The following is a 16,386-nucleotide window of genomic DNA, read 5'->3' as shown; positions in this document are numbered from 1 at the left end:
GCTCTGTGACAAGTCCTCCCATGCACATGAGACAAAGAGCTTCACGGTTGAGTTTTCTTTGTCTTTACCCTGTTATTTGACTACAAAACAGGGTACTCGCATGGAATATATAGCAGATTACAAAACAGGAACAAACCCCAGGGAACTGCAGAGTGAGGGTAATTTCATAGACCCAAGTCTGGAAAACAGATCCTTCCAGTTGCCTAAGGTTTGTTGGGCACACTGCCATGTGCGCAGCAACAATGAGCCCCTAAACTTGCCAGATGTTGAGGAACTGAGTGGCAAGCAACAGTAACCAAAGGAAACAATGTATCAATGTAAGATTTCCAGTAAAAGACATGGTGTGTGTTACTCAAGGAGCAGAAAATGGCACTAAGAAGAGAGGTGCTCTAAGTGGCCTTGGAGTGTATGAAGGCAACAACAACAAAAAAAAGGTCTTTATATAAAAACATCTTTGACTTAAAACAGTAACAAAAGACTAATACCATAACCTTAAATATAAGCAGTATACAATCCAATATTACTACACACCTCAAATAATAAAAAGAAGAAAAAACTAAGCAATAAACAAACAAACAAGCAAGCAAAATTCTGATTTATAAGGTTTAAGAAAATCACTGGATCCAAACCCAGAATTTTACATGTTAGATTAGAGAAAGTACCAGAACAAAACAAAACAAAAACTGAAATGCCTTCAAAATATATAATTTGTGCTTCAGGGAAAAAAAAAAGGAAAGTAAGATAGGGAGCTTAGGAGCTTAAATAATAAAATAAAAGAACGAAAAAAAAAAACCCAAATTAAATATGTAACTGTAACATTTCCCACCACAGTGGTGAAAGACATGTACTTAAAGATCCAAGAAATTGTGAAGTTTCAAGTTCCAAATAAGTACAAGGAATCATATCCAACCAGAGGAGAGTTTAACTGCTAAAAATTACAGGCGAAGAAAGGACTTGGCCAAGGCCCAATGTCCAAATAAGAAGGTCGAGATCCAACTGTATGACATGCTAGAAAACAGAAGACAGGTATTTTTAGAATTGTTAGTGGTTTCTCTGAGTTAGAGATGAGCACTGAAATACCCTCCATTGTAAATACTGTTTTCATTTCACAGATGATGGAGAGAGAGGAGAGCCATATCCAAGTTTCACAAATACATGTCTTGGGCTCAGCCCAGAGCATTCCTATCTAACGATCCCTAGGCCTAACCTTCAGAAATCTAATCTTCTGCAAGCCCAGACCTTGAAGGCTTCAGCTACCAACCTCTGCTAACCCAGGCCTAAAACGTTTCAGTCTCAGAGATTTACAGATGAATAAACTCACCCTTTCTATCTCTTTCGGAAATCTGGCTAGCTGCTTCAACCCAACTCTTCTGTCTCCTCTCCAAGATGACTGCTTCAAATTGGCTTCTTTCAGCTTCTGACTGAATTGCTCAGCTTGCAAAAACTGCCTCTGAACTCCAAGAACTGAACTGCCCTGACTGGAACTGAATGGAATTTCATGAATTCAACAAAGCTCAACTGAATTAAACCGCACTGCGCTAGCCCAACTCTCTTCCCTGTCCTGTTCGCTTGAGAGTTGGATGTATCTTATTTCTAACTAATTCTGTCAATGTTTTCTCAGATGTATCATGCTGTCTGCCCCATCAATTAGATGTCATTGTTTGGGATTAAAGGTGTGTACTATGGACGTGTCTATATTCCAGCCACAGAGATTAAATGTGTGTTCTTGCACACTATGCAAGTTCCTATGAGATATGAACGGGTTCTTCATTATTTCAGAGTATTAATATCTTTAATTCCAACCCATAAGAGGGAGATTTGTGGAAATCTCTGTATACTCTAAACTTGTCTGATCTGTATAGTAAATTCCAGGCCCTTCTGGGCTACTTGCGTAGACCTTGTCTCTAATAAAAACATATTACATGCAAAAAGGTCTCCAATAATGATACATTACAAAAATCACTACAGAGTAAAGGAAAACTAAATCTAATACTATGCTTATAGACCCTCAGAAGGTCTGGTGGAAGAATTCTTTTTCACTATCTGTTTCATTAAAATAGGTTTATTTATTTATTTATTTGTTTGTTTTGCTTAATGTGTTAAAATGATTTACTCAGAGCCTGATTTTTCTCCCTAATATGAAGACTAATGTATGAAACTATGATTATTATTGCTTTTTATTTTTATTTCTCAAGCCACTTTCTCTCTTGTTTTCTTCTGATATGTTAGTTTGTACACACTCTTCTCTTTTCTCATTTTTATTTCAAATGCTCTCTTTCTTTGTGGTATCTGACTACATGGGTCTATCTTATCCTTTTTCTCTCTGATGCCTGAAAGAGGAAAGATGTTAGGTTTATATTTTTGTAATCATTCATTATAAGTGGATATTATACTGACAGTTTTGAAAAGAAAGTAATATTACTCTGTAATACCGAAGGAACCAAAATTGACACACTGTATATTATCTAATAATAAAATAATGTATGATTCGGTAATACTATGCCATGGAAATGACCATGTTTAATCAACATTTTCTAGAAATTCCAGGATTAATCAACTGTCAATGAGTATTATTTAGTCGAAAATTAGTAAGTAAGTCGTTTTTAGCCAAATCTCAATGGCATTTGCTATCAAAGTGGTGATTTTTTTATTTGATATTTATTTAATCACTTTATAGCCATTACAGTGCCCCCCTCCTCTCCTCCCGGTCCCACCCTCATACCCCCTCCCCCTCTCCATCTTCTCAGAGAGCAGAAGGCCCTCAAGAACTAAAACCATCCTCTCTCATTGGAGTTCGATAAGGCAGGCCAGCTAGGAGAAACAAAGAGACAGCCCCAACTCCCATCATTAGAGACCCACATGATGACCAAGCTGCGCATCTGCTACATATGGCTACATTACAGAGACTACTACAGAAAATCACAGCTGTTCAAAATGCAGGGGGATACAGCCCACTCCCAATCGAGACATCTACACAACGTACCTCCATTTAAGGCCCAGGGGACACTGCAGAAGAGACGTGGAAAGACTTTAAATATCAGAGGATCAAGTAGTTTGTTGTGAGATTGTGTCTCTTAGTAAGGTCAGGAGCTACACCCATAAAATCTCAACCGCATAACTGTTCCAGTGTGATCTGAACAATGATGACGCCAACAACCATGTCAAAGAGGAAGGGGGAAAAGCCCATGGGGCCTCAGCCATGTGCAAGGAACTCTAGGCAACTGAGGATATCTGGGAATGGGAGAGTTAGCTTTCCCCAAGGAAAAGTGTGTGTGTGTGTGTGTGTGTGTGTATACATATTGTCTTAATTGTCATAGTTAATGTCCTAATGCTGTGAAGAGACACCATGACCATGACAACTCTTATAAAGAAAAAGACCTAACTAGGCCTTTGATATAGTTTATGAGGTTTAGTCCATCCTCAGCATGGCAACAAGCATGGTGGCACCCGGGAAGACATGATGCTGCAGAAGGATCTGAGAGCTCTACACCCAGATTTCAGTCAGAAGGAAGAAAGAGACACTGGTCCAACTCCAAAGCCCACGCCCAATGACACACTCCTTAAAAAACCATACCTACTATAAGGTCATGCTTCCTACTACAAGGGCACACCTCCTAGCCTCTTCAACTAATGCCAATCCCTAACATACATGTAAGCATGTATATAAAAATATTCATGTAACCATGAGGCTCATTCTTAATCAAACAACCACACATATACATATGTGCATGGAATAAGAATTAGTTTTAAAAAGAGATTATGAATTTGAAGTAAAGCAGGGAGCGGATAGGGGAGAGTTTGAGAGGGGAATATTTAAGGGAGAAATGGCGTAGTTAAACTATAATCTCAGAATAAAAAGAAAAGCTATTGAATGAACATGAAGATTAATGGTTGAAGTATAACGACCTGAAATCTAAGCCTTTTACTGTTATGGCTATTGATCCCTGTAGATTGTTCAATTTGTGTTCACAAATACCCTAGGATTTCTTTCTCCAGGAAGTAGTTTCCCCTTCCTTCCATTTTGGCTAGAACTAATGATTGCGTTATAAGGAATCGGGCATGGAACTTTAATATGTTAACTTTCAGTGAAAAAGTCTGGCAAGGACAAAAGACTTCTGCTAACATCATCAGAAAATATCTGTATGATTTCCTTTGAAGAACAGGTTTGCTTCTGCAGGGTTATTTTCTGAAATTTCCTACTCCAGGTTTCTCAAGAAACAACAGTTATCAGTGGACTCACATAGTGCCATGTAAAAATATTCAAACATCTTAAAATGCGAATAAGAATATTCCCTTGTTAATACTGTTGGACTTGCATGACTTTCTCAGTGTTTATATATGTAGCCGAATTACTTATGATGTGGACAAAAAGAAGAAACATGATAAAGGTTGTTGTAGAATAGTTATTAATATTTACTATTAATACATTTAATTATTATAGTGGTTAGGTTGTTTAAACTATTATAATATAAATAAGTAGCACAGAAACCAGCTAGAGTTTTAATATGCCTACACACAGGACCTGGGCAGAAGCTAACCCCTTAAGTTATGTTTTTCTAGTGCCAGCCCAAATCCCATCAATATTTGCACATGTTTCGATCGAGGGTGTTTGTCTCCATCACACTGATCCTCAGAGCGAGCTCCTCATGCTCACGTGTTTCTAGTTCATGCTTTACCTATGACAACTGCTGCTTCCTTCTTCCTCCCCTCCCCCATGATCCTTCTGTCTCTAAGCCTGTGAGCCTTAGCTCCGCCTACCTCTCTTCTGCCCAACACAGGTATAGGCATTTTTACTGGCCAGTCAGAGATAATTTTGGAGGCAAGGTCACACAGCATCATGCAGTATACATGAGCATTGCTTGTAGAACAGTAAAGTGCTCAGGGGACAAGCAATTAAGAATCAAATGCAAAGCATCCGACCATGCCACTCATGTGACAACTGTATGTTTCGTTAACAGCTTGCAATCTGAAAATTACATTTTAAATAAAAATGACAAAATCCAAGAACAAAATTCTAGGAAATTACGATTAGACACATTAGCTATTGGGAAAATGTAATTGAAATTTGTTATTCAGAAGAGCCAGTGCCAAAATCAAAGAAGCTAGAAACTTAAATATTGTTCAAATCATAAAATATTTTCTTGAAACCTATCTGGGAGAAATTAAAAGATATATATATATATATATATATATATATATATATATATATATATATTCATTGGAAAATTCCTGCTTTAACAACCTGAGCTGAGGTATGTCACTGTCATTTTCTCCTGCAGGCAAAGTGTTTAATCAAAAACTCACAAGCAAGTCTCAGAATAAGCAAAAGCAGCATCTTGTGAGTACTATTACTGCTAATAACTATCTCAGGCAATCGAATCGTTATTGATAGTAGGAAAGAGAAACCAAAATTTGGCCATACAATGAATTAACAAGCAGACATGTACATGTAATACATATATATATTTCATAGTAATTGGATGAATATATTTGTTTACTTACCAAAAGAGACAATGATAATATTGCAAATTCTATAAACTGCAAGAGCAAATGTGAAATTATCTTATGTAAGACAATTGAGTTAAGGTAAATTTATCAGAGTATTTTATTTATTAAAAGTATCATTTGACTCTTAATTTGAAAATTAGTCATGGAATAGTCTATATTAATGCAGATCAAATTTTTCCTTATATTCTGTAATGCTGAATCTAGAATTTATGTGAAACTAGGAATCGTGGCTTGGCTCAATATCTAGTCTAAATATTCAAAATCACTGCCAACCTGAGAGGCTTAATATAATACACTTAGACTAAACCGATACATTAAAAAAGTAAAAACTAAATATAAGGACAAAATAAAATCATAGGGAAGGCAGAAAAGAAGTAACACAATATTACTCATTTCACTTTTTTGTCCTTTCCAATAGTTTATTGTTCAGGCAAATTATAATTTCAGAAAGATTATACCCTCTCAGTGGGTAACGTCAACAATCCAAGTTAAATATTTGACTCCCTCATGGAATAGGATTTTTAAAGCTCATTTTGAGGGCTAGTCTCTCAATAGAGTTCACCAATCCCCTAAACAGTCTTAACTCATTAATTGCCCCTTATGGAGGTTATATTATTGTTGTTGGTTCTTTTGTGAATGTATCTGCTGCTTTTCCTACTTGTTCAATGTTTCACAGGTGGTACAAGTTAAATACACCCAAACCAAGAAGAGTTATTCTCTTTCTTCTGATTTTGTTGATGTTATCTTTTTCTGGAATGGCTTCAATTTTGTTTAATTATTTTTCTCTGAATATTTTCTTTTATTACCAACACTACTTCACTGATTTTAGCTTTAACAATCATAGCAGACTATGGAATAAGGACATACACACTTACTTTCTTGGAAACTCTTTCCACTCTATGAGATCTAAAAGAAAAGACTTGTATATTTCAAGCTTTTTCATTTCTTTTGAATTTTCTACATTTTAATGGACTTTCACTGAACAACTTTCAACCATGCATTTTCTCTGCTTGGCAGATTTAATAATGGGATGTACAATTACTCCCATTTTGCATGCAAAAAACCAACTCTCATAAGTTTACATCACTGGGAAAACTGCATACTTTGACTGCATTCTTTAGAATAACTTTTATGCACACAAGACCTATACATGCTAACAGAATCACACCTACATATGCAAAATACCTGAGACAATATAGTTTATATCTCTCTATGCTTTGTACTATAGTAATTGTTGACCTTTCCCACACCACTTAAATTTGTTCCCAGACCAAAAGACTATTTTTTTTTTAATAAAACATATCTCCTACCCACTTAACTACCTCTACAAAACCAAATTCTCCTCAAGTGACCACAAGGTATTTGTTATGTAAATAACAGCTCACAGATAGATACATGCTGGTGTTGAGGATAAACAGAAAATTCATACCCAAAAAGGGTTTCAATGATAAAACTCTAAAGTTTCCATTTTCTCTACATACTACTACTATATAAAGTATAAATGACTAAATTTTCATTATAAATTTTAAATATTTTTCTATCTTGGATATAAATTGCTAAATAATAGGTTTTGTATAAAACGTCTTATTTTAGAAACTAAACAAAATTTGTAACAGAAGCAGGATGGTAATAAGGCCTTACTACTAATTGAGAGTCTAGTAGACAGCACATATTTTTGCTTTTCAGTTTTTAATTACTACAAATTAAAATCTGAGTTTGTAGCCAAGATTTTTCACTGTAATTTATATTCTCAATTTTCATAAAATCATTTGCTTCTAGGCTGTCTATCTTTTGTTTTTCTAACTCAGATTTTCAGTTGGTGTTCTGAAAGAGATAAAGATCCAGCAAAGTGCAGTAGTCTGTGGGTTCAGTAGGGGATTAATAATTTTTGTCCCTGGAAAAGATGTTGAAGCCAAATTTCAAGTGATTGGCATCACAAACGCTGTTATTGGAAAATTACCATCTGTATAAAAAGAAAAATGCATGTTTTAGGACACTGTCATTTGCTTGCCTTAAATTAATCTCTTCTACCCACTTATTGCAGTCATGGTAGCAAATCTTTGGGTGGCCACAGCCGTGTAGCTGTTCAGTTACCATAATTGGCATAATTAGCTGCGCTGGAAAAATCCTGAGATGTTAACCCCTCACTCTAGGCTGAAGACAGAACAGATACCCTCAATAGCCATTCAGTGACTGCATACATAGCATATTGTAATATGAGTACCCATAAATATTTTGGTTTCTTTAGAATTGGGTTCGGTTTGTGATGATAACAAAATATTGTATGTGTGTGATTATAGAATAGGGGAAAATTCAAAGATAATTTCACTGGAGGACTTTCTTGGAAACCATGCTGAATATGATGACAAGTCAATGTTCTTAAGATACTGTATGAGCTTGACTAAAATTCACCAAGAGGACTGTTCTCTCAACAGGCTCTCTGGCTGCTCTTCATGTATAGTTCTTGACATTTTTTTAAAGGGAAAAATTCACATTTTCTGCAGGTAAAATATTGTCAGGTAGTCAAAAGTTAAAAAAAATTAAACATTATTATTATCACCTCATCATTTGGTTATTATATTATTATCATGTGACAATAATGATGTCTTGTTAACTGACTTTTAAACTCTATAAGGTCTGAAGATATTGTGTCCTGTGGAACTGTTGAAGCCAAAAGAGGTTCACATGAAGAGAATATAATAATTGATATACAGTTTATAGGATATACTGTTTTTCAATAATAAGCATAAAGAAGATGGGAATCACTTCATTAGCTATGACTTTTGAACCTGCAATTTGAGATAGGAAAATTACACACACACACACACACACACACACACACACACACACACACACACACACATTTCTAACTTATTCAGATTACATCCCCATTGTCATCCCCTCACTTGTATCTTCACATTCCCACCCTCCGTCCCTCTTCTGCCCTGCTCCCCTCACCTAGACCTCTGACAGAAGAGGACCTCCTCTCCCACCGTATGACCACAGCCTGTTAGGTCTCATCCAGATAGCCTGCTTCCCTTTCCTCTGTGTGCGCACCGAACCTCCTCACCAAGGGGAAAGAAATGACCAAATCAGGGGCACCAGAGTTCATATATATTTTTCTATATCAGAGTTTATAGATACCAAAAATTTAACCTCAATGCTATTTGAATCTTGACATTTAAAACATAAAGAAAGCAGGCATGAATGAAAAGAAAGTACAAAATACATTGTCCACGGAAAGCAAATAAACAATGGCAGAACTTTGGCCCCTGGTTACTAGAGCCTTGCATTTATTATGGTTTTCTGATTCTAGTTGCCAGGGATGAGACATCTGGATATATGTTTGTCAATCTGTGGATTTCTGGGGAAATTAGTTTGTAGCCACAAAACAAGCAAAAAGCAAGCAAGCAAACAAACAAAAGCAACAACAACAAAAAAACCACTTATTTAATGTTAACTTTTTGTTGTTGTTATTTTATACTTATGTTAATTCTTAAGTGAGTATATTCCTGTAAAAGATAAATGAAAAATCTCTAAATTGAACATCAATATTAAATATCTACATTTGATAATAGAGACATGGTATTTTGAATAAGTTACATTTAAAAATAGTTCAGTATATTTAAATCTTAACAGAAATTTAAAGTTCACAGTGAGGAAAATTTAGAAAAATTACAGATGAAAATATCCCCAAGATTACAAGATTACGTGAAAAAAATAATACTTACTATAAGCAAATAATCCTATCTTTACAAACATATATAAATAAAATATAGCTATTTCTCCTATCTTTAATCTAACATATATATGACAAATAAGTATATGATTTAGTTCTCATTTTATTTTTTTATTCTGTGAGCTTTTATATAATGCATTTTAAATATATTTTTCCTATAGCCAAGTCCTTCATAGTCCTCTCACTGCTCCTTACCCAACATCACTTAAAAACATTTAAATAAAATAAATATGTGATTTACATTCAGAATTTTTTGATTGCACCAAGATAGGAACGGTATTCTCTTCAAAGTAGCCAAATACAAATAGCCAAAACACTATAAATGTAACATTTATGTAATCCCTCATTGCTTTGTGGTTCTTCATGCTGTAGGTAGTTTATTGTATATATATGTAATCATATGTATATGTAAAAACACTTAAAAAGAGAAATATGAGAAGGTAGCCAGGGCCAATGTTTAAGGTTAAAAGCTACAGTGCATTTACAGTGCAAATTCTATACTAATTTTGCAACTAATTCATGCCAACCGCATCTTGTTGATCATCTTGGGAATGAAGTAAAGCACTAATAGTGTTTCTTGATTTTTCTATAATTGTTGCTTCTGTTTTTGAGATAGGGTCATGCTATACAGCCTAGTCTGGCTTAATTCAGTGAAACGTTGACTCAGCCTCTTGGACACTGGCATTGCTATTTGTATCCTCATGTCTATTTCTGTTTCATAGTGTTAATTCTTCTAATGCACTCACGTGCATTAGAACAGTTTTTTTTCAAAACTAAAGTGGAATTCCCCACAATTTTCTCATTGTATATTACAAATCTCCCCAATTATCTGACAGTTCATTTTATGCATCAGTTTGGCTAAGCCATAGCTCATTTTTCATACTCCTGTAAGATAAGCTCATGAAAGTACACAGCGTGGATAACGCAGATTTCTCTGCTCTCAATAGAGGGGGGCTGATCCAGTTTAATCATCTGAGGGCCTGACTACAACAGAAAGGCTCAGTATATCCTCCTGAGGAGGAGATCTGCAGAACACACTTTTTCAGACTCACCTGCACATCTAAATTATGTACCTTTCTTTCTTCACACTTCACCCGCATCAAACACCTGCGCTCCTGAGTTCCACAGCGTGCCACGTGCACATTTCTTGCAAGATTTGTTCTCCTCAAACCTCCAGCATGCTGTGTGCACACCCTGTCCAACACCTGCTCTCCTGAATTATGTAGCTTCCTGTCTTCACACTTCAGCAGCGACATCTGCCCTCATGAATTCCTCATCATGCTCTGTGCACACTCAGTGCAACACCTTCCCTCCTGAATGATGCAGAGCCCTTTTGCCCATAACCTTTAGCTTGTGTCTTCTTCCTTGCTTCTGATTGCATGCAGAGTTTGTACTTCTGGCATCAATAATCATGTGAACAGAACAGTATTTTCAACATGTATAAATACAACTATCTGTGTACCACATCCCATATCCCCTGTCTCTAAAACATTTCCTAGATCATTTATTTTTATTTAACTCTTGCTGGGGACTGATGGTCTAAGATAAGTTTTTCTGGTGTAACTTTCACAGGTCAGGTGGTTGCTGTGTAGTCCAGGGTGGATCATATGATGAGGGAGGAGATCCCCTTCTGTCACAGGCCTAGGGGAGGGGAATGGGGTGAAAGAGGCAGGGAGTAGGAACAGGAAGATACAAGTGAGGGGATAATTGAGATTTAATCTGAATAAATTATTTAAATAAATTTTAAAAGGAGCAAAAATATGATGTCCACAAGATGCCTAATCTTCCTCCTTCAGTTGCTCAGGTGCTGGGATTATATGTTCCTCATTATTTTATACCAACTTTTCTAAAGCATTACCCTCTGCTCTTTGATAATTTAGGAGTTTCTTTTTAGAATAAAAGTAAGCAAAGAGAAAAGTTCAATTATTCTTTTCTTTTAGATTAGACACATAGATCATTATATTCACAAACTTGAAAAACATAACAACCTCCAATTCTGTTGATTTCTTACAGAAACAATATTTTCAAAACAAGTCTCAAATTGAATGAATATTAGTAAAGAAAACTTCTGTGACAAATGGAACTAACAGATCAAATCTTCTCCTAAAATGTTTTCTTCCATTTGTAAAGATCATTGCCAGGAAATGTGTCTGAAGAGAGCTTTCCACATGGACAAATATATATATATATATATATATTGATAGTATCCATCCTTTCATCTTCCACCCATTCAACCACTGTAACCTCTTTGCAGAGAAATCTTCCTACAAAAATTCCTGGACACCTATCTATTATCCACAAGAAACATGAGCATGAGTATTTTTCTATATGCTTCCATGCAAGCGTCTGTACTACATATGTGTATAGCATGTGATGTGCACATTTATTATTATTGAGGGGGTTGCTTAGATGTGAATATCACTTGCTCACTAGTTAAACATTGATCTCACTTCATGACTAGGGGATTTCATTGGATCTTCTTGCCTCTCTTCTCATGGTTTCCACATTGAATGATTCTCCTTTTCCTGCTTTTACTTTTAGTTTGTCTTTTTCATCAGGCTCACTTAGGACAAGGGACCAAACTTGACTTGGGGAACAGGTTGTAACACTAAAACTAATAACACTTTTTCTCTGGGGCCTACTAATACACCCTTCCCAGTAGCAAAACAAACATAATATTGAAAATTGCAAAGCTAAATCCATAACCTTTTTTTCTTTATCCTTCTCTCATATAATACAATCTAACTGCAACCCCCCTTCCTTACCTTATCCCACCCCCCACATATTCACTGTTAATCCATTTCCCTTCAGAAAAGAGCAGTTGCCCCCATAATATTAACCAAACATAGCATAAAAGTACGTAAAAAAAAAAAACAAAGTAGATTTAAACTCTCATATCAAGGCTGGATGAGGCAACCCAGATAGGAGGAAAATGATCCCATGAGCAGGTGAGAGAGTCAGAGACACTCCAGGCTGACTGTTATGAGTCCAACAGAAATGCTAAGCTAAACAACAATAACATGTATGCAAAAGGCTTAATGCAGACCCATGTAGGGTCTGTGACTTCTGCTTCAGTCTCTGTGAGGCTTTATGAACCGTGCTGAGTTGAACTGAATCCTTAAACTTATCATGGTTAGATTAACATTGAATCTTCATCTTAGATTAAGGACGAGTCCAGCTAAAGTCACCTCACTAGAACAAAGAAGCAAATGATTGTCTTATCACTTGTTTCAAAGATTTTATTAGCTCTCCTATCTGCAAACATTTAGTAGTCCTATTTCTAGAACTAGGGCAGATATAAAATAGACACACCCATAGTCAGACAGAAAATAGATAGATGGAAATATATGGGTAGATAGATGTCAGAGAGACAATAGATGATGATTAGATAGATAGATAGATAGATAGATAGATAGATGGATAGATTGACAGATTATTGGTAGACAGAAAATAATATAATAGCACAGTGGGAAATGGGACTGATGGTATATAGGAGGCATTTGGATCTTAGCCAGAAGCCTGAAAAAAAGTCAGATCTTAGCTAGAGACAAGGACATCTATGTTGTATAATGTTATTACAAGAAATCAGTTATGTATGGGTGATGCTGGAGATAATTCTAATACATAAATGCATAGCATGTAGTCAGCCAGGAGTTTCACTGTCTGAGAAAGTGTGACCAATAAAGCAGAGAAAGTAGGCAGGTAAACCTTGTAGATCTGGAATAACGTCGGGAGGGACAATGTCGAATTATGATTTTCAATATAAATGTAAATATCTAGAGAAATAAATATAGTTTGGTACATTTGCTCTCAAGCTTTGTCCACAGGGAGATTACGATTGATGAGCACACTACAGAAATCAGCTTTATATAAGAATCTGTGTGTGAAATGAGCTTGGTTTCCAGGGAGAAAAGGTTGATTTCCAGCCTAAAATAGACATACATAACAAATAGGCCTTGAGCATCTTGTTTGACAGAATTTTAAACACTACGTAAGGAATAAGAGATTCGTGTTACACAGATCTAAAAATTGTCATCAACCAATATGCTTTTATAGGGCCACTGTTGTACATGCAGTCTCTATGTGAACATCATTAGCTGTTTAATATCTGTAGGTATAAGCATTTATTAAGTTACAAGGTGATTTTTAACATTTCTATTTAATTTGAAGACTTGCAGAATATCTATGTCATTAATTTTTATCCTACTTAGTTTTTATTTTATTATCTGATATTTCCACAGTCTTTTAAGCATTTTTTCTGTAATATATTTATTATAAATATTTGTCCAAAATGTAACAGTTATTTTAAAATGTGCTGTTTAGAAATTGTATCATAAAAGTAAATTATAGGAAAGATTGAAAAGCTAAACAGTTCTAGAAGAGTAAGTAAAGGTGCAGAGTAGTATGTTAGGATAATTTGCAAAAGGCCTAAAAAAGAAAATGAAGTAATTAGAAAAATGAATGTAACTAAAAACTAACTATTCAAAAGTAAAGATAAAAGTATATCATTAAATCTCCCAAAATCTGACTTAAAAAAAAGTAAAGAAAGAGGAGAAAAGGGAAACAAATGAAACAAACAAAATATTCAGAAAAACTTCCCATACTAAAGATAACAGTTAATGTCCTCAGTTAGTGTGTGTATATGTGTATGTGTGTGTGTGTGTGTGTGTATGTGTGTGTGTGTGTGTGTGTGTGTGTGTGTGTGTGTGTAACAATAATTTAATTTAATAGGGACTGTGAGAGTGTGTGGAAGGACCTAAGAGAGGTTGGAAGTGATGTTACTATATTATTCATGAATTTTAAAAATAAAAATTAAAAAAAAGAAAAATAATAAACACAATAGAAATGAAAAATAAAAATGAAATTGCAAAAAAAATGAGAAGTATCGAAGATGAAAACTAAATGAGAAATTCAAATTTATTTTTTCAGTAATTGAATAGGAAGAAAGCACTAATGATAGGGAAATGATAGGACCCTGCAAAACGTATAACCAATTTAGCTGAGTCAACTATGTTTAACAGTAAGATCTGAAAGTCTTCCTCCATTTGCACACGTATCAGGAGAGATTGCAGTTTGTTATAAGAACAAGCCTCAGAGTATAGGAGCATGGAAATCAGTAGGGGAATGGCATTGCAGGAATGTGCTCACCTTTCAACACAGGACCTGAGTTTGATCCCCAGAGGCCGTGTAAAATCGCCAGGTATTGGAAGAGTGTACTCACCTAAGGACTGGAGAGAAAGAGACAGGAGCTCACTGTCAGCTATCTCTCCCGACAGATGAATTCTAGGACAATGAGACGCTTTGTCTCAAAGGAGAATGGCAGCCGTCCCGAGGATGACACCCTAGGCTGTTCTCTGACATCAACACCTATGCCCTCACAAGTTGCCCTTCAAATAGACTCCCCATACGCACATATATTCACATACGTGCATTTTCCCTTAACTTCAACACTTAAAGTGTATTCAGAAAGAATAACGTTAAATAATAAAATACGAAAAAGACAGGGATATCTTTACGTATTTGATAATTAAATATCATTCTCAGTAAGACCCGAGGTTTCAAAAGAGACATTAAAATGTATTTGAGTGGACTGCAAAGTAAAATAAAAGGTGCTGTATGAGTCAGAAAATACTAGATACAGGTGTAAACTTTATTTTCTAAAAACTTGAAGCTAAAAAGATGAACATCCTAGCTGCTGGCCATCTGAGAATGTTGGATGAATTCTGTGGCACAGCTGGAAATATTGAGCGAACTGTTCGCTACAAGAGGCTTGGATATCTGACTTCTCAGCATGTAAAATTTTGACTACTAATCAATGCAGTATCACATGTCCTTGTGTTTTCTGCTATTTGATGTATTTATAGAATGCACATTTATAATATTTCTCTGAATGCTTTTATTGCTATTATATTAATTTTATTTATGCACATTAATAAATCGCTCTGAAAATTTTTGTGTACCATGGTTTTAATCTTACATAGTCTTTGATAGAAAACTGAGAGTATTGCATTGAAACTTCAAAAATAACTTATGACTTCTTATTTTTAAAATCTAAAGATAGGTTTGATTTATGAAGTCATTTTTCATGATTTGAGTCTCTCTTCAGAGTGTGGGATTTCATCTCGTTCAAAAAGGGAAAAGGAAAACGTCCTGTAATAATAACTACAAACATTGTTTTCTAAACATCTTATATGTGTGTTCCCTTCGGGATGTCTCAATCAATTCCTTTGCATTTTACAGGTACCAAAACTTGAACACACTAGCACAAATACTTTGGGATAGAGCTGGAATTTAAACCAGACCTGTATGATTCTAAGCACTTTTTTCCACCACTGCCAGGTATCAACCTTATGTTGATGATCAACTATTTGCCAGAAACAAAAACAATAAAAATGATAATAAACAAACTTTAAACTTTAAACAACATTTTGGTATTGATTTTCACTTTGCCTTAACAAATAAAATTAATATTTTCCTCATTAAAGCATGAAGTCATAGGTTGTCTTATATCTGACTCTTATTTCATCTCTCTATTAGCATACTCAACTTAACAGTGTCTGTTATCCTTGCCTGTTATTCTCAAAAGATTAATGCCATTTTCACTTTTATTTCTTCCTAAGTGGCATACATTTTTCCATTTTATTATTTAGAATATGATATATTTTAAACTCACACTAATACTCTCCAAATTGCCATGAAATTTAGTAAATACAGGTTTAAAAAACTAATCATAGAATTAACTTATTTCCTATTTAAGAGTATGTACTAAAATTTCAATATTAAAATTAAAATGTCTATGCAAAATAATATTTATTTCTTCTGTCACAGCTGAAAAAGGACTATTTTTATTAAGAAAGAGATTTTCAAAAAAAACCTCAAACTCAAACTATTTATGCAAAACCATAGCTTCCTAACTGAAGTAATGAGAAAATTTATTCTGGAGTCTAATTAGAGTAGCCAAGGTTCAGGAAAACACAGATTTATATTATATATTATTACCAGACCAGAACACACAGTAAGAAAACATTCTGCTTTTAAAAGAAAACTACTTTCTGCTTTGTCTTAGGGGATATGGACATGACTTTGATAAAATTCATTATTGAATGAAACAAATGAGAGGAGATTGTTTTCCTTTTCTG

General features: G+C 34.9%; 1 long non-coding RNA gene across 1 annotated transcript in view; it reads right to left on the bottom strand.

Annotated features, from left to right (window-relative positions):
* Positions 1-1,509, bottom strand: part of LOC311605102 — a 100,381-nt gene extending 98,872 nt beyond the window's left edge. The window contains exon 1 of the long non-coding RNA XR_014781793.1: positions 1,322-1,509. This is a non-coding gene — a long non-coding RNA (uncharacterized lncRNA). The remainder of the gene's footprint in view (positions 1-1,321) is intronic.
* Between the last annotated feature and the right edge of the window lie 14,877 nt (positions 1,510-16,386).

Source organism: Acomys minous (genome assembly GCF_964271855.1).
Source record: "Acomys minous genome assembly, chromosome: 9".
Taxonomy (NCBI): domain Eukaryota; kingdom Metazoa; phylum Chordata; class Mammalia; order Rodentia; family Muridae; genus Acomys; species Acomys minous.
This window is presented reverse-complemented; position numbering and strand designations above follow the sequence as displayed.